Source organism: Eulemur rufifrons, chromosome 1 (assembly GCF_041146395.1).
Source record: "Eulemur rufifrons isolate Redbay chromosome 1, OSU_ERuf_1, whole genome shotgun sequence".
NCBI lineage: Eukaryota > Metazoa > Chordata > Mammalia > Primates > Lemuridae > Eulemur > Eulemur rufifrons.
In genome coordinates, this window is record NC_090983.1 from 80400088 (window position 1) to 80426654 (window position 26567).

The 26567-nt window shown below is 34.4% G+C and overlaps 1 protein-coding gene across 2 annotated transcripts in view; it reads left to right on the top strand.

Moving 5' to 3' along the window:
- The window catches only part of LRP1B (LDL receptor related protein 1B), a 1768615-nt gene that overhangs the window by 544168 nt on the left and 1197880 nt on the right, over window positions 1-26567 (top strand). The gene's annotated exons all lie outside the window — the stretch shown is intronic.

The window sequence follows — 26567 nt, forward strand, 5'->3', positions numbered from 1 at the left end:
GGTACATGTATACCATGGAGTACTACTCAGCTATAAGAAACAGTGGTGATAGAGCACCTCTTGTATTTTCCTGGATAGAGTTCAAACCCATTCTACTAAGTGAAGTATCCCAAGAATGGAAAAATAAGTACCACATGTACTCACCATCAAATTGGTTTCACTGATCAACACCTAAGAGCACATTTAGAAATAACAGTAATCGGGTGTTGGGCAGATGGGGAGGAGGGGTTGGGTGTATACATACATAATGAGTGCATTGCATACCGTCTGGGGGATGGACATGCTTGAAGCTCTGACTTGGGGGCAGGGCGCAAAGGCAATATAGGTAACCTAAACAATTGTACCCCCATAATATGCTGAAATAAAAAAAAAAAGAATTGAGTCTTTGTTTTCTAACTCCAAAACTTTCACTTTTAACCACCCTACTATATATCTTTTTCTAAATGAACCAACCAATTTTATGTAACTCATTTTTCAGTTGAATATGTGGTATTACATCTTTCTCAAGTACATGGTTTGAAAACGCATCACTGCAATAAACCATGGCCTACTGCTACAGTTGATGACTATCTTTCCAACTGCATGCTGTCATTTTTTTTCACCAAGCAGTGTTTAAAAGGACACCAAATATTTCATATTTCAGGAGATTATGTTGCATTATTTTAAAGTCTGGGTAGCACTTTCTAAGATCTTAGGACATGCAATCAAAAAATGTTACCTTCTTCTTAACATAGCAGCCATAGAAATACATAATGCCTTATTATTCATCCATACCATGTGCATTATTATCAAGCAGTACTTATACATACACCCATCTAATGAGGTCACCCTGCTGGTACCTAAACAAAACGATTTGCTAAGTTACAAAATAATATGGATTAACAGTCAGGCAGAACAAGTCTCAGGTCATGTACCAGAAAAAAAAAAAAAATCCTACCCAAGGTCAAAGATCTTTATTGGAAATACTGAGCTGAAAGTTTTCATTGAATTCTGTTATCTCAGCAGAACAGTAACAATGAACAAAAGGCAAAAAAACCTCAAAGGTCAGCATGTGTTTTGGGTAGCTAGCAAGCAAGTAAGCATTTCCAAAGCAAGATAAATGGCTTCATAATATGACCCTATCTAATCCACATCTAATTCACCATTATGCCTAAGTGCCTTTGCACATGCTGCATGAAACATAACCTTCTCCATTTCATCTATCTGTTTAATTCCCAGTCACTTTCCAGTTCCAGTAACAAAATGATAAGGATGACAAAGACTACAACAGTAATGCTAACAAACTAACATTCTTAAGCAGGAATCCAGACACTTTCAAAGCAACATCTCATTGAAATTGTATAACAGCCTTAAAGGTGCATATTATTCTCTTTGTTTTCTGGATGAGGAAATTGAATTTAGGAGAGGTAAAATAACTTGCCTAAGGTTACCTAGCTAATAAATGCTGCAGCTGGGTTTCAAATATAGGCCTCTTCTGGGTAACTTTGAAACTTTTACTCTTTCATGTATATTTAAGACAAAACAAATATCATTTTCTCTAAAAAATCTTCCTCGTTCCCTCTTCTATGTCCTTGCCACTCTTATAGGCAACAGAGCTGAGGAACCCTCTCTGCTTTGTGTGTACAGTTCTTAATACACAGTGACTTGAGAAAGTATGTTATATACTAAGACGTACATTTCATTTCTTTTCTATCTTCCTACTAGACAATAAGCATCTTGAAGGCAGGAACCATCTTTTATCTTTCTATCCACAGTTACTATAATAAATTAAATAAATAATGCTTCAAGGATTAATCAAACCAAAAGAATCAAGGAAGACTTTTAAAGAGAAGGAGCCACCGAGAAGAGCAGGAAAGTAAAGGTACAGGGAAGGTGAGGTAGGACGTGAGGAAACGCATGCCAGTGGTATGGAATGCAAGAACCACAGCCCACAGCACAAAGTCACAAGAATCCATTATGCTTGAAAAATGCTGAGTTGTCTTTGGTGACTGGAGTGAGAAGTGGATTGATGAAAGTCAGAATACGAAGAGCTACAGCTAGAAAAGTACCTTGAACCAGCTTATAAAGGAGTTTATGTGTCAGGCTAAAGAATTAGGACATTATTCTGCTGGCAGCAGGAACTATCAGAGTTTTGTGTTGGCAAAATACGTGTCCAGATAATTGTTTTAAAAGACTACCTTTGCTTGCAGTGTGGAAAGAATGAATTAAAGCAAATTGGGAAACCAGTTATCAGGCTGCTGCAAGAGTTTTTAAAAACAGAAGTCGAGAGCTGGAACCAAAACATTCAAAATGAGGATGTAAGGATGATATTGATCTGAGAGACATTATGAAGGTGCAGGCAATGGCATGTGTAGGGAGAGGAATGCATTTAAGATATCTCTCAGATAACCTGGCCATGCTGGGAAATGATACTAATTAAAAATACTGAGAAAAGAAACAGTTTGAGAGAGAAAGAGTACGGTTTGGGTGCGTTTGGTTTGCCCTACCTGTAGGACAACAATGAGTGCTTATCCAGGAGAGTACTGGAAACTCAAGCTTAGACAACAGAAGTCAGAACTGAAGATTTCCATTTGCTAGGGAAAAAGGAATGTTGGAGCTTTGGACATCCATGAGCAATACTGAGTAAAGAAGAAAAGACCCAACCCAACGTTAAAGAATGCTTCACTTGAGTATTGAGAGGAAAGAAAAAAGCCAGTGAAAGAAACTGAGAGGAAAATTGGAGCAGTAAGAGAATCAGAAGAGAAGAGTGTTGGATAAGCTGAGGGAGCTAGCAGGGAGTTTCTAACTAGTCTGGATGTCAGCAGTGTCAGATGCTGCAGAAGGTTTAAGGAGGATAAAGATTGAAAGGAGGCTGTTAAATTTGGTGCTTCAGACCTCAGTGTTAATTTTCAAGAGAGAAATGTTCCACTTAGGAAAAGAGATCGGCTCTCCTTCCTCGTTCATTATTGCTATATGTCTAGTAAATGATATGCAGTCCCTCACACAGAGTAGGTCTTCAATACATGTTTTGGTTATCTTAATAAAGTTGAACTGAAGACACTGAATAAGAGAGTCAGACAAAAAAATCCTCAGAAGAGTGAGAAATTGATGGAATGGTAAAGTTGTAGAGAAGACGAGAAAATGGGATCCGTAATGGAACTAGATCAGGTGACAGGAGAAAAGAGGCACTGTGCTTCAGATCTGAAATTAGATGGTCAGGGTTTAAATTTCACTTGACCATTTACTAGCTTTGTGGCCATGAGAAAATCTTTCCAACTACCTGAACATGAGTTTCCTCATCTGTCTGATGGTGCTTATATGGCTCCTATGCAGAGGGTTGTCAAGGTGAGGTTAACTGAATAAGTGATTACATCAAGAGTGGGTTCAGGCATAAGAGGTCAAAAACTTGATGACAGTGCCATGATCATAATAAGAAGTGTGAAGTTGGCAGATTCTGGCTCAGTTGTGCCATGGTTAGCGTAAAGTAGAATTTACCTGGGTTTGGGTGCTGGAACGGTGGGTCTATGAGGAGATGAAGGGAGGCTCCACTGAGATGAATGTAGATGAACTATATTCATTTTCTATTGCTGTCATAACAAATTACCACAAATCTAACTGCTTAACACATATGTATGATTTTACTGTTTGCTAAGTCAGAAGTTCAACACAGACTAAAATCAAGGCGCCATCAGGAAGATCTAAGAGAAAATCTGTTCCCTTGCTTTTTCCAGTTTTTTGAAGCTGCGTGCACTTCTTCCAGCTTTAAAGCCATCAAAGTCACATCTCTCTAACCCTTCTTATGTTATCATGTCTCTTTATGACCACAGCTGGGAGAGGTTTTTCACTTTTAAGGACTCATGCCATTAGATGGGACCCACTTGGATAATCCAGAACAATCTTCTCTTATCAAGGTCCAAAATAATCTTCTCATCTCAAGTTCTTTGACCTTACTCACATCTGCGAAGTCCCTTTTGCCGTGTAAGGTGACGTATTCACAGGTTCTGGGCATTAAGGCATGGACATCTTTGGGGGGGTCATTATTTTGTCTACCACACTAACCAGAAGGCCAAGCTGTGCAAGGAAGGAGATGAGCCTAATAAAACATTATGGAAGAGAACAATGTGGAAGTACCTAGAAACAAGAGACCCTAATCTGGAGAGAGAGCAGATTTCTCTGACCATGAGTAAATAGGAGAGAGAGGGAATATAGGAAGATTGCCATTGGAAGAACTTCTAATCTCTATGGTTGAGCGAATCTGGGCAAATTATTTTATCTCTATGATACTTTGTGTCCTCACTTATAAAAAGAGGATACTAGTACCTTATATGATTGTTGTGCAAATTAAGAGAGATAATTGATTTAAATACTTAACATAGCACCAGACAGTTCACGTAACTCACTATTCAGTGCTAACTTTTAAGTGCTTGAGAATGAATATAGAAAATGGTGGAGTAGAAAACTGAGTTTGGTGCTGGATCACAGAGGAGAATGAAAGTATGTGGAGATGTCTGTGTTTATAAAAACGGTAAACTTCCAAAGAGACTTTCTTAAAAGTGAAAGTTTAATGACAGCCCTCATAATTGAAATCATGGTGACCGGAACCATTTCATGCTCCATACAAGGACTGCTAGATCTGCCATGAGCTTGGAATAATCTAAATTAAGACAAATCATTTTGCTGGCAGTATTTCAGGAGAATTAATAAAAACATGGAGTAATACCATAAAAAATCAACAATGCTTTGTTTAAATATGATTCTACTAGAGGTTTTCACAAAAATTTTGTAAACTTCAAAATTTTAGTAACTCTTGATGTTTCTTTCTAATTCATCCTTTTTATCTCCACAGGGATGGGATTAGGGAGGATGGAGGAAGGTACAAGCCTTGTTAGGAGAATTTTATTTATTTTATTTTAATTTGTTTTACTATTTTGTGAGAGCTTGCCCAAGGGACTTCCCTCATCTCGGTGTTCCTGGAAGGCCATGGCTTATTATTGCTCTATGATAAATACTCTAAATTACTTTGCTCCAGGTTCAAGAAGAAGCTTTTGTTTGTCTGTGTTTGTTTTTAAGGAAATATAACTAGATAGTCTTATAATGTTTAAAAGTTCAAAAGGGTGTGGAGTGAAAACTAAAATTCTCCAAAACTTCTCCCTGAATACAGAGTCCTCCCCAAGAGACAACCAATTTTACCAATTTCTTACGTTTCCTTATAGAGATAGTTGGTATTTATAAATGTGTAGTAAATATATATACTTCTTACCCAAATGATAGCAAACTGACACATTGTTCTATACCTTGCTTTTTTTTGCTTAATGAGATAGCTTGAAAATATTTCCATATCAATACATAAAAAATTACCTTAATCTTTTTTAGTACCTGAAACCTATCTGGAACTTCTAACCTTTCCTATATAAGTTCTTGTTTTTAGCAGGGCTGCAAACAGGCACTAAAAGGGAATGACGCTGGTTTAACAGAGCTATTCTAACTCTATTAGTAGGAAGAAAAGGAAAAAAGGTCATTCCACAGTCTCCTACCTTAAAAATGAGTGGAAGAGAACAGGGTTTGAAAATGTTCTACCTCCTCCTAATTCACTGCTAATTCTATTTTAATACTAGACCTTTATATGATTAATAGTATTATATTCCAAATTCCAAATTATATTGCAATACTTGAGGGTCTAATTTTTGTAATGTCTTTTTATTTAGGAAAAAGGTCAGGTAAAAAATCAAAGCGTACAACTTCCTATATCAGAAGTATGGTAGAAATCCATTACTACAAAGATAAATACAATATTTCAGAAAGTCATGGTATTCATTTCCTTAAACCGTGCATAAAAATAAGAAAAGCCATCTATTTTATCCGCAAAAATCTATGTTAAAAAATGATAAAAGATTTGAGTAGATATCTTCAATATTTTTTCTAAATATGGAATTATAATAGGATGGGAAAGTTAACACTAAAAATCATAGAGTGCTAATAATGTGCCAGAATCTGCTCTAATTCTTTGATTTAAATTATTATATTTAATCTTGAAGATAATATTTACATGTTAGTATTCTTACATTTATATTACATATGAAGATACTGGTTGAGAAATATTAAGTAACTTGTTCAAATCTGCAAAGGTGTAAGAACATATTCACCTAATCATAAATCCTATGCTTCATGTCTGATTTATTCACGATATTGCTTATTTGCTTCTTATTAAAAAAATAGAAATAGTATAATTTGAAGTGTATAATATAGCATGAATAAACTTTTAGTGTTGACTTAATGTCATAAAAGCAAAGCTATTTGAAACCTACCATTGTCGCCTGCCATAATTTCCAGAATATTTCCAGAGATTTTTTCTCCTACAGCACGTACTATATTATATACATATATATATATTTATATAGTTTAAATTTTCCTCAGATGAGAACTTCTGTGAAATGCTTTAAAACACAATTTCACAAATAGTCATGGAGAGTATAATGAACTTACATTTGTCCATTTCTAAGTACTATGTATGTATTCTATTAGATTCCATTTTTAAAAATGGCATTGTATATATTCATTTCTTTTGGCCACAGAAGTACTCCAAGTTAACTCTACATTATAGATTTCAAGGAAAAACAAGTTGATCTTGTTTGAATTCTAACACTCGCAACATGTGTATTATTGAATACCCAAGACTGAGAATTAAAATTGAACCATCAGGATTGTGCTCAATCTAGATGTGTGAATGTTTATAACAAAAGGGGACAAAAGAGATGAAATTTGACATGACTATTTTCACTAATAACAAACATTTTATGAACCTCCTAGACATAGGATTTGGTAGTAGCTACTATGAATAAGAAGAGATTAGCTTAAACAGGCCTTTCCAAATTACTATTTTGAAGACGTACCTCAAATGTCATCTTACTTGATGACCACAAGCAGAATTATTTCATCTGTCTTCTCCTTCCAGAGCGTGTTTAAAATTGAGACATAAATCCACTTGCATGTCTGTCTCAACAAAAGATGAATTCTTGGATGGTAGCATCCACTTTCTTCATTATGCTTCTATCCAAATACAGTAAATACCTGGAACCTAGATAGTAAATTTTGTTGGAGAAGTGGACATTGTCTGACTTTTATTAATTCCTCCATAACCTATTGACCTCCTTTTAGTACCTGAAGGCTAAGTAGACTTGTTTCTTATGCTTTGTAATCAAAAAGCTCTTTTGGGGGGAAAGAATTTGACTTGAATGATGTTCTCTTGGAATAGGAAAGTGCTCTATTGCATATGTTTTTTTGATGTTATGTTTTTGAGTAGCTATATAGCATGCCCAACATACATTTTCAGATTATGCCAACTAACATAGTTTTCTTTAGTATTTCTTTGTGATAACTGAAAGTATACGGACAGTCATTGGCCACTTCTGATATGTCATTTTAATATTGCTTTCATAAGAATAGTATTGACAGCTAATGAGCACAAGAGACTTTTAACATAGGAAATCTGGAAAAGTATAAGGAATCAAGGTAATAACTATTTCAATGATCCCATAATAGTACAAGTTCATCATAACAATGTGGTAGTTATTATAATAATGTTTTTTCTCAAATTTTAGAGACCTTAACTAAATCCTTTGTCATACAAGTTATAAATTTCAAATTACTATTGAGTTAGACTAGAAGTCAAGCACTGTTTTTTCCACAAAATTGCCCTCAAAAATTACAGTCTTTGGCTTTCTATGGGTCTCCAACTAATAGTGTGGCTAACTAAGGACTTTTCTTGACTAACTCAACTGTCATTGAAATTATACTTTGAAAATTCAAAATTAAAGTTGGCTAAATATTGGGAATATTTGAATTTGCCTTTAAAACCTAAATTAGAGCACACTGTAATACACTTACAAATGGATTTATTAATGAGGACAATATTTGAAAGTCACCAATTTTGTATCTGACGGTCAACATGAGGATATGATGCTTTTGTGTTTCTTATATTATCAATGACCTGCATACTTCCTAAGGTGTGTTAAATTTCCACATTGGCTTCTTTCTTCTCCTAGGTTTGAAGTAGTTATTAATTGTGTGACTTTGAGCATATCACTTAATGATTTTGAGTATCCATTTCTCTATCTGTAAAAAAGAATTAAATGAAATAATATGTGTAATGATAACATATATAGTGAATAATATAATTGTTGATAGATATTGATGGTGTATTAAGTACAAAACAAGACTTAAGTGTTATTTTCATTATTTGAGTGGCCTAGCTCAAGTTAGAGGCTATTGGTAACATATTTTTTTCCAGGATGCTTTTGATATAGTAATACACATTGTCTGGGTGGGGGAATCATTTAATTTATATAATGTTGTGTTTGCCCAACCTAGGGCTTAGCAAACTAAAATGTGGCCTGTGGCTTGCTTTTATAAGACCCGTGGTTTTTACATGTTTAAATGCTTAAAAAAAGTCAAAAGACTTTGTCACACATGAAATTATATAAAACTCAAATTTTATTATTCATAAAGATTTATTGGAACAGGCCATGTTTTTATTTTCATATTGTTTATGGCTACTTTTGCACTATAGTGATAGCATTAACTAGTTGCAACAGAGAATGTATGGTCTATAAAGCCTAAAATATTCCTGTCTCGCTCTTCAGAGCCAAGTTTTACAGACCTTTGGTCTAATCCTGAAACTATCAATTGTTGCATAGTTTTGGATTAGGAAATAGAAATAGGAAATATTCTTTATAGGCTTTGACTGGAAAAATCAGAGATACCTAAAGAATTAGAAAATGGGAACAATAAAATTACTTATACAATTTGATTGAGAAAACCAGATGTAGCAAAAGTAATAGTGTGATCGTGTACATGATGTAACTCATGTCATCAATTGCTTAGGAAATAGGCCTGTTTTCAAAAGCAAACTAAAATGACTGGAGGAAGAGCTGAATCACAGAATCTCTGTTGCCTCTGTTTCTCTAAATGCTGGAAAAGCATCCAGTTCCACTGCAGGACTATCTCCTGTCCTAAATCTATGATAACAACCTCCTGAGTCACCACTATCTCTGTGCACCAAATTTCTGTTATTTACACACAGTTTGTGTTTCAACTCAGACATGTTGGCACCACATAAATCATTGATAATTTTCCAACCTGTTTGATCATAATTCTTGCAGGCTTAAAACTACTCAAGTGGATTATTTTTATAATTTAACTTTGAGGGCCAAGAACATGTAGCTTGTTGAATATATATGTATGTACACACTGAAATCTTATCTCCAGAACAATTGCCTCCATAAGAAGTTCCTTTCTGGATGTCTGTTTCTCTAATCTGTGAGACTAATGGGTGAAAGACACTATTTGTGAGTAGATGTAGATTCATCACTGGCCCATCTGTATTCAGTGTTAAAATGAACCATATTTTCAAAGTCTGAGTGATCTGAGGTTCATAACTCAGTTGTAATAGATTGCTAGAGTAATGAGTGATGATTTGGTAGAATAAAAAAAGCTAAAAAGGCTTTTTAGTGGCGATTCCAGGAAAGAGCTGTTAAAGCTTTGCACTTTACCAATCATATTCTTGTCATTTACTATAGAAGCTAGGGAGGGCATTTTGTGAACTAAAGCTCACATAGTAATAATAATTAAAGACAAATGGATATATCAAATTATTTATATCATATATTTTCCCCTTTTTGAGCTGCTTGACACCAAACATCTTTGGAATTCTCTGAGATACTGAAGCCTGCAGAAATCTTGCCCAGAACAGCAAGCAAATGGTGGTTGCATGTACTCCTTGCACAAACACATCAGGATCCTGTGACTGTGAATGTATATGCACAGATGTGTGTCCAGTAGACATAGAAGTGAATTTACATACCAGCATGACTCATTAAAATTTAATGAAAGACCAAGAGAGAAAATGGAACACTGACAGTAGATTTTAGGACACAGTACACAATTTTCTGAGGAAATTTCTAGCCTAGAGGCTTTTGTGCTTGGGAGTGGATGCTTAGTGTGGATGAGACACAGTGTTAGGGATGGAATTTCACAAAGGGATTGTTACGGAGTCTGAAAAGACGTATATTTATAGAATGAAGCCTGACTTATCTATCTATACAAGCCCCAGCTCCACTTTAGATAAATAAGGTCCTGAAACAAGTTCATATATCAGAAAACCTCTCCTTCTCTCTCAACTTGACTCTTTATCATAGCCACAGTAATATCATCATACATTCACATGATGTGATCATCCTCAAAATACTTGTGACTATACATTCTGATTTTAAATTCACCGAAAGCCTATAAGATACATAGAATGACAAGAAATATTTTTATTTTACAATTGAGGGAACAGAGGTTCAAATACATTAAGTTATTTACCTAAAATTATACAGTTTTTTATAAAATTGAGATTCAAATTAATTTCTTTGACTAATGTTCTTTGCATTATAATACAATGATTAAATAATCTTATTTCCTTTTGTAAAGTCTTGATTCATATCTGTCCACATGAAGATGATCAAAAACAAATACAATCTATTTATTCCATTTCTTTTCCTCATGTTATTGAGTACTAAAATATCAATTATTTGCATAGCTCCAAATAAATAATGATGCCACACCCTGATAACTATTTTGTTTATTTAAAATCACTATAAACTATTGAGAAACATTTATCCAGAATTTTGATATGTAGGTTTTCTTAATTTATATATTTTATTTAAAATTTCACCCACATATACTTTCAGCATTTTGATAAGTCAAATTACAGACAAATGAATCCATTCTGTATTCAAAGAAGTTACTCTCTTATAGTTATTTTGTAAAGCAATATTTTAAACACAGAGGAATGTACACTTACTTATTCCAATTTGCAATTCTTACCTTTGGAACAATCATTTACTATTTTCCCTTGAGAAGTAGAGTTTTTATTCTTTTTCCTATTCTTTTTTCATTTTCTCAATTATAGATTATAGCAAAAATATTGGTATGAGGAAAACTGGTGACAAGGTTTTCTATTTCAAAAATGTGTGTCTTCCTGACAGTTTAATTTCCTGGTCTCTGGCACAGATACTATAATTGTGCATTTTCATTGATTCTAATTAAATGCCAGGCTCATAATTTACTCACATTCTTCCCTCTTCTGTGGCATAAGAAAAAAAGTTAAGGTCATGTTTCTTTCAATTTATCTCTTAAATCGACAATCAATTTTGGTACAGTGCTGGTCACATAAGTCTCTAAGTGTTCAGTATGATTCCAAAAGCAAGCTTCTTTACTTCTAGAGGAGCTTCCAATCAGCTTTCTTAGCAACTGGCTTTGAAAAGTTGTGTTAGGGCATTAGTGAATGTGAAACTTGACCCATCCGTGGATTTCTAGCAAACAATATTTGATTTTAGTGATAACTTCTATTGTCATTACTTCTGCCATATGGCTGTTTAACATCTGTGTCTCATTACTTCTGCTTCTCTAATAATTCATTCTATATTAGTTTGGGTATAGCATTCACAAAAGGTTTTTTATAAATTTCATCATGTAAGCTTATGTTCTCTGGAATGAAGGGAGGGCCTATTTAATAACTATAAGTTAAAACAATTAATACCATTAATATGGAACAGCTACTGAATTCATTTTGGAAAAAAAAAATAAGAATGCTAGTACCAAATTTACATTTTAAAACTCTAGCCATTATATAAAAATGTGGGAAAATGTAGGTCAACTCTCAGGTTAACACAATAAATGATTGAATGATTAAAATGACTTAAAGTAATTAAACTATTAATAGTTGTCTATGAAACATTCCCCCTAGTTTATTGAATAGTAGTTTAAGTAAAATTTCTAAAGTGTTGTGCTTTTGGATCAAATATAGGAAAATACTATATATTCTATCTTCAACATTTACTGTTTATAAAGTATTATTACACTGAATTTTAAACAATCTTGCATTTATATAGAGAGTTCTATTTTTGTATGTGTTGTTTTATTGTGAAATTATGACTTGATATATGTAAATGAATCAGTTTTCCATAAGTAAGAGGTATATACTTTGGCTATGCAATTGTCAATGTTGGTAATTAATGATTATAAATGTAGGAATGTATTTCAGAACTGCTCAAATAGTTTACGTGTAAAAGGAGTTTTTTAAAAATCATCCAAATGATTTTGAAGAAGTGATGAAATAGATACTGTGGGATGTTCATTAACCTTCTTAGACCATGGGGGCATCATTAAGAGTTTCAAGATGGTAATTTACTAAATCACCCCTATGAGGCATGTAAAATTGCTTTTTTGTGTAAAAGTACCAAACTTTTGCCTGGGGAATAGTTTATTTGCTAGGAAAAAGCCTTCCTTTCATTTTCATTTCAGTTAATTTGCTTCACTTTTTCACAAATCATTGAAAAAGCCTGACTCCTACATCTCAGTCCAGTTTACTTATGTCATCTTTACTACCATTTCAATTTCAGGAATGCTAGAAATGGCAGTTTCCCTGGGTTGAAAATGCTCACAGAAGAAATCTAGAATCTTAACTCCTTGAGCGCTAACATATTTATAAAACAGTAATAGTCTAGGTATCACCCCACTATTTTTTTGTGTGGCAGCTTTTATTTTAGCCATGAACTAATACCATACTGCAGAGTTTATAGATAGTAAGTTTTGCTAGGTTTTATGTGCATAAAGAGTTGAAAGAGAAGTATTCAACAACTACTGTGAAAATAGATTGCTTCCAGAAGACGTGTATTAAAAAACATGGGCCCAGTTGAGGAAGGATTGCAGGTCACAGAGAGGTCTGCTTAGTCGAGCTGATGTATTTAAAGTGTTACCAGCAAACACTACGGAGAGTGATGCATAAGAAAATAGAGTAGTCAGATAATTATTAGAAGATGGACTAGCAAAAATGATTGGGAAGCACACAGCCCTGTTGGGGAGCCTCCACACGAACTGATGGCTGTATAAAAGTTAAAAACAACCCAGGCCTTAAAAAGAGAAGTCATAATGCTAGAGACCAATTTGAGAAACTAAAAGAAAAGTGTTGGTGTTCAAAAAATATATACCAAATCACTAGGAGACAAAAAGGAAGTGGGGGGAAAAAAAGACACATCTGAAAGTATAGTCTTTCCCTGAGGAGGTCATAGATTTTTTTTTTTTTTTTTTTTTCTCATCCCTGTGCCCTGAAGTGTACTGGGTTTAGGACCAAAAGGAAAATGCCCTATTTGAAGTCTGAAGGAAATTAAAATGCAGTACAGCATTTCCTCTGCTGTTTTTAGTTTGCAGCCTCTGGGCAACTGCCAACTACCAGTAAAAAGCTCCCTATCTCAGGGTATATAATTCTGGTACAAAATAGGCAGCTAGTACAAATGAGAACTTGACTGGACTTTTATATTTACACAAATTTGTTTTCCTGTTCTATGTGTAGAGAGTTGGAAAGACAGTGGCTTATTTAGACCTCAGGAGTGATGATTTAAGTTGTCTAAGAAAGAGTTTGGAATTACTATATTCATAAGAAGAGAGATTCAGGTACCACTGAAAAACTACTAAATGCTTCTTTCATTGGGTTAGTTTCTTAATAGGCCTTTAAAAGAGTAAAAATGGACTGTAATTTTCAAAAGCCTTGGTAATTTTCTGATATTTGGATACATACGTGAATGATTTGAATCTTCCAATAGAAGTAGAAGCCTACAAAGAAATTGCATATCCTTTAAAATAATTTTGAATGTAGCTACATAAATTAACAATTTTATTTTTCATTTCATAGTCTCTGGTTCATGTTCAGTCTTCATATGAACCCTCCCTGACCAGATCCGCTTCACACTAATATTTCTAGAACAAATGTGTGTCCCATGCATTCAGAGCATATCCTCCCGAAGGACTATCCCTGCAATTTCCTTTAACCCTCTGATTCAGAAAATGGTTGAAAATGCATGTCTGTGCATTGGAACTTCTCTCTCTCTCTCTCTCTCTCTCTCTCTATCCAGAAATCTGGAAAATCTAGAAAGAGAGAGAGAGAAAGAATGATTAACCACTGGAGGGAGAGAGAGAGAGAATGATTAACCACTCTTGATAAGACACTGCTTGCTTCTATCAGCTTTAGATACAATGTGTCAAATGAGAAAATTTAACTAAGAAGAAAAATATTTGCATACATTTGAAGCTCTTAGGTAGAAAATAAACATTAGTTCTGTTTACTTGGCAAATAGTAAGTGAAAATCAGGTTGGCATTCACAGTCAGGAGTAGGTTGATGATGGAGAAGTGAAGGTAATGAGGTACTGAAGCCCTTAGACCTGAGCATTGCAACAAAGAGATATGGGATGATGGCCCACATGGAACCTATATAGGCAGGAGAGATTTCAAGTAATTAAGGCAATTATGTAACAGTAGCTATTTGTGACAACATCAGTTAATGGTGTCCTCATTTTTGTAGGCGATTCTGGTATTTGGTTGTTTAAAATTTGGAATTTCAGGTGAGAATAAACTTATTTATGGGGATGAGTTGATTCAGTTTAGGAAACTTGTAAATAGCATTTATCCATAATTGGCTTACCAAGTAAATGTATAAACGTATACTTATATAGATGCACCTGTGTGCCAAAATAGAGATTGCTTCCTTTCAGCATTTAGCTCTCATGAAAAAATGTGAACAGTTGGAATATTACTACGTATAATTATAAGAAAAAAGAACATGAAGAAAGCTGTTACTTGCTTTCTTTCTTCTATAAAAATGTTCCCTGTCATTCATATAATAAATTATTGAACTAATGAATTGATTTGATACACTAATGAATTATCAACAGTTTGCAAAAGAATAACCGTACTATTGAATTTTTTCCAGATTTTGTTTTCAAAGAAAGCATTAGCCAGCTGTCGATCTGTGGATTCATATTTTATGTCTTTTTTTTTCTTTTATAAGAAATGAGGTCTTACTCTGTCACCCAGGCTGGAGTGAAGTGGTACAATCATAGCTCACTGTGGCTTTGAACACCTTGGCTCAAGAGATCCTCCTGCCTCAGCCTCCCAAGCTGCTAGGACTACATGCATGCGACACCACACCCAGCTGTTTTTTTTTTCCATTTTTTTTAAAGATGGGGTATCAATATGTTGCCCAGCTGGTTTCGAACTCCTGGCCTCAAGTGATCCTGCCACCTTACCCTCTGGAGTAGCTCGGATTACAGGCACATGCCATTACACCATGTTCTTTTATTTTATTTCTTGTTAACTTATATTTGCCATCTTAGACAAAGGACTATAGACAAGTGAAGTCTTGACTCTGTGTTCATTTGAGGGGAGAAAACTCAATCGAGGCAGCCACTGAGGTAGTAAGGTGAAATTCATGTGTCTAATCTTTGTATATACTACACATTTATAATGTTTTTTGACTGTATGCTATGAGTTTCTGTTCTAATCCTAAATGGCTGCTCTGAAAATTTACAACAATAAAGAGGTATCTTTATCTTTGCATAAGAACAACCCATTCTTTGTGTCAGAAGGTAATACTGCTTTATTTATGTTCCAATATTACCCGAAAGACTAATTCTGTCCACGCTATGAAGAAAAAAGGCAAATGAATTAGACTGAGCTGTTATGATCACTCTTCTAACGTCTAACTTGGACATAATAGTAAAAATATATTTTTCAAATCATGTAGATAATTCTTGTTATTTCCTAGGCTGAGGAAGTGTTTGGTTAGTTATACGTCATTGATTAATATGGTTTGATTAATTGTGCTTAAGAATAATGTATTAAATAATTTATTTATTAAGTTCATGCAATGTAATCCAAACTAGGCAGGAAGGAATTCCAAAAGCACCTGGGAAAATGAGACCTAATCATGCCTACAACTAGTACTTTTCAAAGTCTTTGATCTCTGAACAGATGTTCTTATTTCAATGTTAAAACCAATGATATTGATGTGATCATCTGTTTAGATTAATGCATGTTCAGATCCCAACAATACAACTAGTAGAGCTCTCTAAAGATATTTATATGTTTACATGGGAAATAATACAGATATTTCAAACACTATGAATTTATGCTTCCCAAGCTGGTTTATCTATTGGCCAACATGCCATATTGGCAAATGACTAACAATAAAATCATCAGAACAAACAGTGACTATTCTAGTTGGTTACACTCCAATCAGGGGCTAGCACTTATAATTCCAGTTTTCAACAGAAAGAATTTAATTAAGTATAGTGGAATGTCAATGTAAAAATCTTTAATGTCTCTACCTCACACACTTGTGCAATGCCTTACAAAAGATTTTGACATCTCTATACCCAACAGTTTTTATTCTCTTTGGGTTTGATTTTAATTATAAACCTGATTCTGTCAGAACAGAAATGGTTCATAATGGTTTGACCATGCTGAATCATTTACATTGTCTAATCCATTCTCATGTAACATGATGAGCTTGTTTTGCAAAACAGATCAAAATTTAATTTCTTTGAATTGTCTTTCTATATTGACTTTGGTGTGCTCTTGGTTAAGCAGCAATCTTTTCTGAGAAATGGTTTATTGTTGCAACATTTTAAACAAATCAATTACCTTCCTGTAATGCAATAATATTACAATATGCAGGCAACCATAGCTTCCATTGTACATGACACAGTCGATTTTATGAACCTGTAAACATTCATATCAGTGCTATTTAGTCTGTAGTAATATAATTTGAAAAGGAGATATTGACCAAGTTTTGTTAATATGTTATCTGAAAAAGCTCAATATGTCAGGAGCTCTATGGAAAACAGACATACAGGTTTCAGGTTTAAAGGTTAAATTAAAGAGTCAGAACTATGTGGGGAAATACTAAGGTGATAATAAAAAAAATATCGAGTCTTTCTTTGTACTAGAAAACGACTTGGTTCAAGAAGTAGGCTTGCTACTCTCTCCTTAATATGTGTTAATTATTAGTGGAGTAACTCTCCCGGGCATACAGCTATATTCTACAGTGACATCCATCCAATGAAACTACATTCACCACCTTCTCTTCCAATGTTCCTTTTTAGTTTTTCTGACACGTCTCAGTAGAAATGCTTAACTAGACTTTTCTTTTTAATACACAAATCAAATTATGTTGTTTCTCTTTTGAAAACTTACCAATGGCTTCCCTTTCTACTTAGAACAAAATCCATACATCTTGATATATTATATATTAATATAAGGTCCTACAAGACCCATTTAGTCTCTGCCTGCTTCTCCTAACTTTTCTCTTATCATTCCCCTTTCTTTCCTGTGCTCCAAGCATACTGGGCTTCTTCTATTCCTCAAACTTACTATGTGAATTCCAGCCTCATTGACTTTGTGTTTTTTATTCTTTAAGCCTGGAATGCTTCTCTTTGCAGCTACCTGTAGTTGACATCCATCATCACTTGGACATCAATTCAGATAATGCCACCTAAGGCATATCATTTTCTGGTCATCCTGTCTAATACTTTCTTCTTCCCTACTCCTTAATCTTCTCTATGTTATTATTTTTTAAATTTTCTTCATAGCATTTGACGTTATTGGAATTTATTAGTTGTTGTGGTTGTTTATTATTGGATGAGAATAGGGACATTGATTTGTTCATGGCTGTATCCTTAGCACCTAGAACAGTGCCCATGAGAGATATTCATTGGATCATTTGTTGATAGAATAAATGAACAGGGAATGAATACATATTCAAGAAAGTATTTGATGAGACCCTTACCCAGGAGTCAGAAATAGAATCAGTTGGCAGATCCAAAGAACAATTCCCTCCTGTTCTGTCACCTCTTTGCACTAAATGCACTCTGGTGGTATTGACCTTTTTTATGGAAACCTCATTCTCTGTTCTACAAACTCTCATCCTCCAGAGAAGAAAAATAATCTGTCCAACTACTTTATTAATGAATCAATGTTATTTAGAAAACAGTCATAGGCATTACCTGTACTAGCAGCCACCACTGCATCACTTATATAATGGTACTTTCTGCTAGAAAATCAATAATCGTGGACTATCATTACAAAGACTTTGGTTTCCTCTTCTGTAACTACAATTACAAGTAATCTGATTGCTATTATTAGAATGACGATGCTTTATGAGATTTCACCTTAAAAGTTCCCAATAACTCCCTTTTATTCAGTGGTAGTTTAAATGATGTTCTTGCAATATATCATTATTTTTCACAGTAAATTGCATGAGATCTTACGCAGTAGCTTTGAAATTACTGCTTGTCGTCACCACTATATACAACCACATAAACAGTATGTGGTTTGTACAGTAGATCATTTTTCTTGTTTATATTCAGCAAGCTCTCAGTGCTACACACTAACACCAGCTGTTAAAAAATGACAGTAGTATTTTATCTCTCACTACCAAGATCCTTTATGTAGAGTTTTTTTTTCCTAAGCAGTATGTGTTGCTGAATAATGATAAAGGTTGATATGATAAATGTGGTATATTTTTCAGAATTCATTTGCAATGTAAAATAGAATGTAAATAGACAAATTATAGAAAAAGTCAAGTATGGAGAAAGTCAGATTCTGTACCTGAATCCCAGTCAGTTTCATTATCCAGAACTATCTGAAGGAGAGAATAAGGATTGTTTTATTTCTGAGGTTACTCAAGGTGAATCTTAAAGTGATATATGTGTCTGTGTTACATACAAGAATATAAAATAAGTTAAATTTCAATATCCCAAAATGCTTATCGATCTCTGCACTGTCTTCTCCCCTACTTTCTGCTAGTCTTTCTTCTTAATCGTTTTCCTTTCTTCAATGGAAAGTGAGCACCTCAAGGACAAAGACCATATCTTTCATATCAAATACCTAATAGATTTTGAAAAGATACACTGCAGCTAACTAAAAATGGAATAACTTCCTTGAAACCATTTTACATGTTTAGAAAGCACAAATATACTTGCTTAGACTAATCACAAAGCAGAGTTGGAAAGTTTCTTTAAGTCTTTATCTCTCAGTGGTCCCCATCACAGCACTTAGGTAGACACATGTACATAGCTGCACACAAGGCCAGGCCACGGCATAGGCCTCAGGGTCAACGTCACCAAACATGTTTCGGGTAAAAAAAATGCCTGACACAATTCTACATGCAGCCTGAGGAACTTTCAGAGAATTTAAAACATTATATTATGTTAAGATCTAAGATATTTTGTACTTCAGACAAACATGTAGGACTAAGGATTGTGCACACTCAAAATTAGAATTATTATGATTAAATGATAGCTCTTTATATGTGCTTATAAATAAAAGGTAAACAGAACTTGAATTCAGAAATCTGTTGTAAATCTTGCTTTGTAGATAATTGAATTTTTCTTATTATAACTATTAATACAATCCTGAGTCTTGTTCTAGCTTCCAGTAGCTCAACAGCTTGATCTCAGTGACTTAACATTTCCAGGGGTAGCGACACATTAAATTTTACCTCACTTCTAATTTAATTCAGACTACAACGTCTGATAGTGAAGAAAATCAGAAAGCTTCTAAATTATATATACTCAAGTGAATTCACATATCTATCATATATTGAAATATTAATATTTGAGCATATCATATGTGCATATGCATTCTTATATGTATTTTTATTTAAGATGCATGTATTAGGTAAAAACCTTTAAAGATCAATGGCTGCTCCATTGGTGTGGGTGGGAGAAAGCTCTTTAGAGAAACTTTGGCTTTCTCATATCTAATTATACATTTAAACATATACCCTCTAAATTCTACAATATTATAAAATTCTGTTGATATTCTGTGAATAGGGATATGCTTTTTAGTAACACTTACTTATTCAGAGGTCTCTTAACCAGTTACCCTTTTAGGAATTTATCCGAAATTCCCCTGGGCAATCACAACAGATATTAGAAAATTCACTTAACCAATGATGGGAGAATTTTACAGACCCTTAAAAGGGTCACTCAAGACCCTTTTAATCTCAGTTTATATCCAAAGCTAACACACTTAGATATCTCCTCCTAAGTCAAACCAAGCAAGAAAGAAGCCGCTGGCCTAAAGAGGGGGAGTGGGGACGCCCAGGGGAATGAACAATAAGAAGTGATGACAGAGAGAGAAGAGACTCAAATGCTGGAGGCCCACAGCAGAGCTGTCAAGCCCTGTTTTACAAGAGGGGCAGATGACTGTTTTAGTCAACCTCATCCGAGTATCTGAGTTTATCACAATGGCCACAGAGGACTAAGTTTAGGAGGCATACTGTACAAATTATATGTAAATGTGAGGAGAGTTAGACCATAGTCCTAAGTCATCAAGATTGGATTAACTGTTATTCAACAGCATATTCTATTTAAGAAGGCTGTAGTGCATTTTAGAAATATTTACAGCAAAATTAAATGCACGTTTTTTAAAGTTGGGACCTTATAGGGATCCATATTAATAGCTGAGAAATTCTGTTTTCTAGAGCTAGCATTTACTATATAACATAGTACTTTTCTTTTCTTTCTTTCTTTCTTTTTTTTTTTTTTTTTTTTTTTTTTTGAGACAAGATCTTGCAATATATCACTCAGTCTTGTCTCCAGCTCTTGGAGTCAAGCAATCCTCTCACCTCAGTCTCCCAAGTAGCTGGGCATGAGCCACCATGCCCAGTTATACTTTTTATTTTTATAAGTAGAAACACACCATTTATTCACTTTGGTGTGAATGGTAATTAATGGGGTGTCTGGAATGTAGGGCGTCAATGTTTGTTGACTTAATTACTAAGTTGAATCTTATGGAATTCCATTTTTGTAGGTGAAAGTTACATATCAACAGATATAGATGGTTCAGTATAATAAACCTATACTTACAGCAAATAAATGAAGAGTTACTAAATTTCCCCCCAATTGTGACTAAAATTGGTAGATTTTTTTTTTGTAGGGGAGAAATGCCTATATTAGTCTGATTGCTGATATGAAGATCAGAAACAATGTTCTTCTGTGCATCATGTCTTTATATGGAAGAAACTATAAGGAAGAGCTAAACTAAATAACAAATCTGCAGTATTATACCCTTGCAAGACTGCTGGAGAAGAAACATGTTGGTGTTTTAACAAAAGATACATCCATCTTCACATGTGGTGGAGGAATCATTAAGTAGTTCTGTCCTGGAAAGAAGTAATGGCTTTCTGCCACCAAAATAAAATAAACAGCAATGAAAACAAAAACAAAAACACCCTCCCACACTTGGTGTCTACTCTATGACCAGGTACAGTTATTGAGTGGTCATTTAAAATGTATTCATATGTTTCTATCTGTAATTAACTAGCAGTCTTGATACTGTTGAAACTGAAAGGCTGAGGTTACAAGGTTTTCCTGGATTTTGGTCTCTAAAACCTTTCAGAAATTGTACATATACAGATGCCAACACAATTTTAATTTCTCTAAATGTTTCATATACAATTTACTTATATTTATTTTTATGTATTTAAAGAAAAACAGAAAATATACAGACTAGCAAATGTGGAAAAACATACAGCTCTGAGCAGCTTGGGCAAAGGATTAAGTGTAGTGATGATTTATCCTTACAATAACCTTTTAGCAGGCACTGACTTTGTTCCAGGTATTTAAAAAAGAAAAATACTTCAAGTAGGTTTATGCTGGTGAGGCCTACATCACAATTAAAACATCAAACAGGAGAGCAAGAGAAAGCAATGTCAGCGAGGTTACAATAGGCAGTTGATTTCTTTACTTTTGTGTGACAAACTTCAAACCCCACTCATTCTAGAGGGAGAAGGAAGTGGAAAAACTGAGTGTAGGAAAATAGTTTAATTGTTCTTTTTTCAAGGTGAGATCAAAAAGCAGAGTAGAAAACAACCATAGCAGTTAAAGAAAAGCAAATCAATTCTTGCATATTAAAAAGGAAATTAATTAGGAAGAGAAATGAACTAACCGGTAGCAGGCAAGTTTAAAGTGGAAAATTTTTCAAAGCTCAGGAAGACAAAGAAAGAAGGATAAAAATAAAAGAATAAATAAAAACAGTTTAGAAAAGAGAGATATGAGCCTCACCAGGCTGTGAAAAGAAAGGCTCGGGATGTCAGAATGAAGCACAATCAAAATAAGAATGAGGAGTTCAGAACTTGTCAGAGTGACAAAGGGCTTTGTAGATTGTAATAAAGATAATGCAGGACACTGCTGGGTAAAAAGTAAAAACATAGAGAAATTGTGGAGAATCTGAGCTGAAATTAGGCACTCTTTTAGTGTTATTGTCATAATAGAGTAATTAATATTAATGTTGGTTAGCTGATAATCAGCATTTGTTGGGTCAAGAATTTGAAAGCTGCTCCAAATCTGCATTGTAGATTAAACAAGCTTATGGATTTTTGCTTTACTCTGTGAGACCTGGAAAATTAAGAATGTCATTGCCTAATTATTTTTGTCTTTAAAGCTGGATCTGACCATAACTCACCACCCTGCTAAAAAGAAAACTTTTCATATGCTGCTGAAGAGAAACATTGATTGCATACGGCTTTGCTCAACTCATTCTCATTTACACTTGTGGAAATGCCTGGCTATTGTCATCTGTAAAACAATATTTCTTTAACCTAAAGAGACAGCACGCATAGCAGTTACAAATAGTGCTTTATAGTCAAACTGCCTGGCTTTACCACGTATACTACCTGTGTGGCTTTAGAATAGATACTCCTCTGTGTCTCATTCAACCTATAAAAATGTGGAAGATAATATTATTCACCTTATCGAGCTATATGAAGGTTAAATGACTTAGCATTAGGACTGTCAGATTTAGCAAAAATTAAAAAAAAAATACAATAAAACAAAGAACTTTCAACTAGATTTGAATTTCAGGTAAACTTTTTTTTGTCTAAGTAATACTTATACTTAGTATGAGACATAGTTAGTTATACTAAAAAGCTATTTGTTGTTTACCATAAATTCAAATTTAACTGGATTTCTTCTATTTACCTGGCAGCCCTACTTAATATATGTAACATACTTGCAAAAAATAGTTGCTTTACTCAATGCTATACAAGTATTTTTTAATATCATCAGTGAAATAACTTTGCATGGCATATCAGTTGTTGTTCTTTTTTTTTTTTTTTTTTTTTTTTTGAGACAGAGTGTCACTCTGTTGCCCGGGCTAGAGTGAGTGCCATGGCGTCAGTCTAGCTCACAGCAACCTCAAACTCCTGGGCTCAAGCGATCCTCCTGCCTCAGCCTCCCGAGTAGCTGGGACTACAGGCATGCGCCACCATGCCCGGCTAATTTTTTGTATATATATTTTAGTTGTCCATATAATTTCTTTCTATTTTTAGTAGAGACGGGGTCTCACTCTTGCTCAGGCTGGTCTTGAACTCCTGACCTCGAGCGATCCACCCGCCTCGGCCTCCCAGAGTGCTAGGATTACAGGCGTGAGCCACCGCGCCTGGCCCAGTTGTTGTTCTTTAATTACTCCATCCAAGATCAGTCCAATATAATTATTGTTCTGTGCATTTGCCCTGACAAAGTCTGTGAGTGATCAGTTGAATGCATAAGCATTTAATAAACTATCTCCAAGTTCCCTGTGTTTCTTGAAAAAATAATTTTACAGTAAGATAAGTTTTAGCAGTAAAAGACCCTCAATAGTTGCTTTCCGTTGGTGATGATGGTAGATGGTAGTGACAATAAACACTCTACTACTGTCAAAACTCTTCTACACAATCGATTACACAATTAAAGAAATACAGAAGGAAAAATATTTGAGATGGAAACAAACTCTTAAGAGGTAGGTTACCTATTTCAGTCGTCTTTCTAGGTATAATTCTTAGGCATTTTCTAACCCAATGCCAATTACCCATTAGATAAAAGTGACAATAACCGAAGTTATCATCTTTCTCCTTTCCTTCAGATCCTCTTTCTTATTTTCTACTTTTCCCTTTACATTGAGACTCCAATGTCTTTGTCTCAGTTGACCATTACCCAAAACCCACTAATATGCCAGGTGTTAAAAGATTGCTATAGAGTTAACTGATAACTGATTCTGGATGAAAATGTTGTTTGTTCAGGGTTTGTAATTTTATAAGAGACTCTTAAATATGGAAAGCATTCCAGAGTCCAAAAAAATAAAAAAGCTTTTCACCAATATTAGTGAAAAGCAAGTGGGGTTTCAGGGCAAATGACCTGCTTATATAAGTTTGTATCACACAAGATAAGACATGATGTAAAAATATAGCTCATTACTAGATTCTTTCTTTAAAAAATAAAAGAATAAAAGAATTTCCTTTTAAAAATTCTTTCAAATAATTTCATTGTATTTGTAATCCCTGCCTTTTTCTTTCTCTCTGAGAAGAGCTGATGGTATTATTTTAAGTTTATAAATGGTGAAATTATACCATAGAAAGTGGCTTAATGCTGATGACCGAGATAGAGCTAAGACTTAAACTGCGTTCTATAGTTCATTGCCTAAGTGTTCTCTCTATCAATGCACTCAGTTGCAACAGCAGCAGAAGGAATAGTTGATAAGCAGGCCACTCAGTTGCTAAAGTATAATAAAAAGGCAAAGTAACATGTCCATAAACACTGAGTATAATATACATTTCTCTTCTTATAGCTTTCACAGGTAGATTTCAATGGAATATAAGTATTTATTGGGTGCCTATTGTGTACAAGGCTTTGAGCTAGATTCAGGGAGTATAAAAACACAGACCTCACCCTTGATGACTTTACAATATAGTGGAGGAAAATTAAGTTCACTAAAAGCTGTAATATAAGATAATTCAACTGCCCTTAAATTGTGCTTTGTGGAGTCAGAGATCATATTTAAAATACTTGACATTGCAACGAAAAATTTATACTGAAAAATAATTGATACTTAATCTCTTTTACCAGGCAAAGTATCTTAATGCAGGTTTCACTGAAGAAAATTATAAGTGACAGTTGATGGTTTAGTTTTAGAGCCTATGCAGTGACAGCACACAGTGGGTGTTCAATTAGCATGTGCTAAATTTCAAAAAGAATCCATGAATCATAAGACAGTGATGAGCCTCACTTGGCTATTATGGTAGCAGGGAGAAAGAACATGTAATTCATTTTTGCCTGACACTAACAAAGTATCCTTCTGCTCTTCTGAGCAGCTACTAAAATGTATAAAACTGCTCTGAATGATTATTTAGAGTTCTCTCAACCTGTTCTTTTCTATTTTTAAGTATGCAGTAATTTATGTTAAAAATAAAAAGGAAAGGGAATTTTTTTATTATTTATAATTTGTCACTTCTTAGTTTTTATTTTGGTGCAGTTTGTCTAAAGGGTGAAACAACACAAATAACCATACACATTTTTATTATCGTCATTAATTTATTGACTTCTTATGGAGTGTTGAGCCCTATACAAAGTGCTTGTTTGTGCTAACTCATTGACTCATTGCAATTCTTGGCAATTGCTATCATTGTTAGGATTTTGCAGGTAAAGAAACAGGTTTAGAGAGGTTAATAATCATAACTAGAAAGTAAGGATTTGAGCTGTGGTCTCAAGCTGCCTGACTCTAACAGAGAACCCAAGTTCTTCATTACTTTATATTGTCATTTGGAAAACTCCATACTCAGTTTAAAATATTTATACGTTCTGGATCCCTAGCCTAGAACATATTAAGATGCACTAATATCATTTGGAATTGTACTTAATGCCATAATCATTTCTCTTTCATGCCCTGAGCACGTTTAAATTCTAACAAGATTTATAACACATACATCATTATGTTTGTTAATAACTATTTTAGCTTTGATTTCTATCATGACCTTAATACAGTTGATTCTGTATTATGAGAAGAAAACAAACCGGTGGTCAGAGATGTCAGAGCCCTCATACATACAGGAGTTGTTCTCCAGAACAGAGATCACTGAAGCCTGAAAAAATACTGATTCCTGGCAGATCTGACAGTCATTTGGATCTCTGTCTATGTCATTAGTTCATTGGTGACAAGAGCTTCTCTGGCTGGACGGAAACAGATGTCAGTTGCTCGAGTGGTGCTTGCAGATAAGGTGAAAGCCCTTTCAGGCTGCAAAATGCAGCTTGCAGAGGGCAAAAGAACCTGCCAAACATGGACTTTTTTTAAAAGCAATTTTTCATTGGTTCAGTCCCGGTTCTTGACTTTACCTCCTCTTAGCCTCCCACACTGACATATTTTATGTTTCCAATATTTGAACCCTTGGCTTTTCCTATTGATCCTATTCACCTTTCAAAGATCTCCCGGGTCTGACTCTTTCTTAGCTCACAATTCCCTTTCTGAATGTCAGCAGTTTCTCTAACTTATGAGACAAGTGAAATACTTCCAGCCCAAGATGTACATAAGGTCTGCTCTTCAATGATACACCTTCATGAATGAATTATTCCGTTTTACTTTTTCAAGGTCCAGGGGAACCTAATGTGTTGGCAACATTTCCCTTCTTCCTTCCGCGTTCTGGTTTTCCTTTCGTCAGCTACTCAAATCTGATTTCTCATTCTGGATCTTATCCAGACTTTCAGCTGAAGATATTTACTTAATGTGAGCAAAATCTCTATGGAGTAGAAGATTCTAGTCTAGCCTTACATTCATTTCTTCAGGCACAAATGAGTTTGAACAATGGTTGTCAGACTTGAGTGTGCAATGGAAGGTCTTGTTAAAACGCAGATGCGGAGCCCCACTCCTAAAGTTTCTGGTTCAGTAGATTTGAGTTGGG